Here is a 3,537-nt window from a genome sequence, read left to right as displayed (position 1 = left end):
TTCTATATGCCCATAGTGCATCATTTAACCTCAATGACCAATCCTTCCTTGTAGGGCTCACAGTCTTCATCAAAATGTTCTTGATCTCCCTATTGCTAATCTCCACTTGTCCTGAGGTTTGAGGATGGTACGGGGTTGCCACTTTGTGGTTGATGTTGTACTTCTTCATCAAGGATTCAAAAGGTTTGTTGCAGAAATGGCTGCCACCATCACTAATAATAGCTCTTGGGGTTCCAAACCTACAAAAAATCACATCTTTAAGAAAATTCAACACAACCTTATGATCATTAGTTCTTGTAGCAATGGCTTGAACCCATTTGGATACGTAATCCACTGCCACTAATATGTATAAGTAGCCAAAAGAGGATGGAAATGGTCCCATGAAATCGATTCCCCAAACATCAAAGAGTTCCACCACCAAAATGTTTTTCAATGGCATCTCATTTCTTCGGCTAATGTTCCCCATTTTCTGGCACCTATCACACTTAGAGAAAAAATCAAAAGCATCTTTGAATAAAGTAGGCCAAAAGAAACCAGATTGTAAAACCTTTAGAGATGTCTTTTTGGCACCAAAATGGCCTCCACATGCCAATGTGTGGCTAAATGTTAGGATGCTTTGTTGCTCACTCTCTGGGACACATCTCCTAATGATTTGATCAGGGCAATATTTAAACAAATATGGTTCGTCCCAAACGTAGTGCTTTACCATGGCAAGGAACTTCTTTCTTTCCTGAAAAGAAAGGTCATTTCTCATTATACCACAAGCAAGATAATTAACAAAATCCGCATACCATGGTTCTTGTTCTTGAACAACAAAGAGTTGTTCATCTGGAAATGATTCATTTAGGGGCAAAGGTTGTCCAACTCCATGGTTTTCATTAAGCCTGGACAAATGGTCAGCCACAACATTATCACTGCCCTTCTTATCTCGAATTTCCAAGTCAAACTCTTGTAGTAAGAGTATCCATCTAATCAAGCGTGGTTTAGCATCCTTCTTTGTCATCAAGTACCTAAGGGCTGCATGATCAGAAAACACAATAACTTTAGATCCCACAAGATATGACCTAAACTTTTCTAAGGCAAAAACAACAGCAAGCAACTCCTTTTCAGTTGTGGAATAGTTAAGTTGAGCATCATGCAGAGTCCTGCTTGCATAGTAGATCACATGCGGAAGCTTGTTCACCCTCTGCCCTAAAACTGCACCAATACCATAGTCAGAGGCATCACACATTAATTCAAAAGGTAACGACCAATCTGGTGCCATAATAATAGGGGCCGAGGTTATTTCATATTTCAAAGTATTGAATGCATCCATACAAGCCTTATCAAAATGAAATACAACATCTTTAGCTAACAGATTGCATAATGGACGAGTGATCATTGAAAAGTTCTTAATGAAACGACGATAAAAACCCGCATGTCCCAAAAAACTTCTTACTCCCTTCACAGTGGTGGGGGCTACCATATTGGTGATGACGTCAATTTTGGCTTTGTCCACCTCCATTCCTTTGCAGTCGACATCCTCTCCCTTTCACAGAAACTGTCCATATTCTCTCCCTTTCACAGAAACTCCATCTTCTCTCCATTTCTGTTCCAAGGGCAGACACCATTCAACCATAACCAATCTACCTTCATCCGCACCACATTTGGAAAACCAACACCGAAGGCACTCTTCAAGGAATTCAACATCAGTTTTGCTTCAAGGGTTTCTTCTTATTAATTCTATGTTCATTCATGTTTTATATTTTTATGTTAAATCTTTTGTAAACATGAATTGTAACTAATCCTCCTCTAGGGATTCGATGTAACCTTGCAAAGTTTGCCATGTAATTAAGTTAGAATGCTCAGTTTGTCCATCTATTTCTTGTTTCATTCTCTGATTTAATGGTAACTTAGTGTGTTGATTTTAATGTTTGATCATCATTTGAATTAATCACTAAGTTGTGTAGCCAAGATTAAAACACACATCATGCATAATCTTGGTAGATATGTGAATGAATGAAGGGAATGTTTAGCAAACATCCTGCCGAGTTTTTCCCTTTGGATTTATGAAAGTTTCTTGTGCATTACATACTCTTGATTATGAACCAAAGTTGCACATCACAACTAGGTTCATGATTAGAGACATTTGATCAAATCCACACATCATATGGTTGATCATGTCCAAGTGAAACAAACTCAAGAAATAGGTAGATGAATGAGTATAAACTAACTTAACAAACATGGACTTGGTTAAGCAATGGTGAAACCGAATCCCTAGCTTCATCTCCATTGGTACTATTTCATTTTGTTAGTTATTGATTCATTTACTTGTGTTTACTTCATTTCTTTATGCTTTCAAGTAACAACAACAAATATGCTTATTTTGATTAGTTTGATTCATTTTATAGAGTTCTTGCAAAACAAGTATTTACATAGGTCCAATTAGTCCCTGTGGAAGAGGAAGGGAATTCACCTAGTTCAACAAGTAAAGAATCTGAGCAATTTAATTGGGAAGGAGAAGAGGAGATGGCGGGCAACGAAGATGAGCTTCGAGCTTTGGAGGACTTTGCTCAACCAATCATACCAAATTCACCTTCATGCATCTTGCTGCCCACAGAAGCTTGAAACTATGATCTCAAATCTTCACATTTCCATATGTTTCCTTCATTTTATGGCTTACCTAATGAAGACCCTTTAGCTCATATTAAAGAGTTTTACAATGTTGTGAGTGGTTTACCTTTGCAGGGAGTAAGTGAAGCAAATTTGAGGATGAGAGTGTTTCCTTACACCTTGAAAGATAAGGCCAAGAGTTGGTTGATGACTCTAACACCAGGTTCCCTCACTACATGGGATGCCGTGGCTAAGAAGTTCTTGGAGAAATTCTTTTCCACTCAAAAGACAGCCACATTAAGGGGACAAATCTTCAACTTCAAACAAGATGATGGAGAACCTTTCAATGAGTGTTGGGAGCGTTTTAAAGGCCTCTTGATACAATGTCCACACCATGGGTTACCTTTTCACTTACAAATGCAAATTTTCTATGATGGACTAACCCAAACTTGTCAATCAACTGTTGATAATGCAGCAGGTGGAGCATTGAAGAAAAAGAATGCTCAAGAGTCATATAACATTTATGAGATGTTGGGGTCTAATGCTCAACACAAAGATTTAAGGGGTAAGAAAGTTGGAGTCTATGAAACAAGTTCTAATCATGAGCTTTTGTTGCAGGTAGCTAACCTAGAAAGGAAGCTTGAATCCGTGCTCAACATGGTGCCAAAAGCAAATGAAGTGTGTGCCATTTGCAACTTACCAAACCACCCTACTCATCAATGTCCATCTAGGGAGGCTTATCCCGAGTATGTTCAAGAGCAAGTCAACCTCATGAATTCTTACAATCAAAGACCAAGGAATGATATGTATTCCAATACATATAACCCAAGTTGGAGAGATCATCCCAACCTTTCATGGAAGAACAACAATCAATTCCAAACTTTCCAACCAAAACCTGCCACTACCCTTGAGGATACGGTTAAGTTGTTAGCCCAAAACACTTTG

The 3,537-nt window shown here is 38.4% G+C and overlaps 1 non-coding gene across 1 annotated transcript; it reads right to left on the bottom strand.

The window, feature by feature from the left end:
- Positions 1-2,882: 2,882 nt before the first annotated feature.
- On the bottom strand, positions 2,883-2,993 carry LOC148690210 (small nucleolar RNA R71). Its single transcript, XR_015958054.1, has one exon. It is a non-coding gene; the product is annotated as a small nucleolar RNA R71 (small nucleolar RNA).
- Between the last annotated feature and the right edge of the window lie 544 nt (positions 2,994-3,537).

The sequence above is a fragment of the Pyrus communis genome, chromosome 16 (genome assembly GCF_041283825.1).
Source record: "Pyrus communis isolate YQ-2024b chromosome 16, ASM4128382v1, whole genome shotgun sequence".
NCBI classification, from domain to species: Eukaryota; Viridiplantae; Streptophyta; class Magnoliopsida; order Rosales; family Rosaceae; genus Pyrus; species Pyrus communis.
This window is presented reverse-complemented; position numbering and strand designations above follow the sequence as displayed.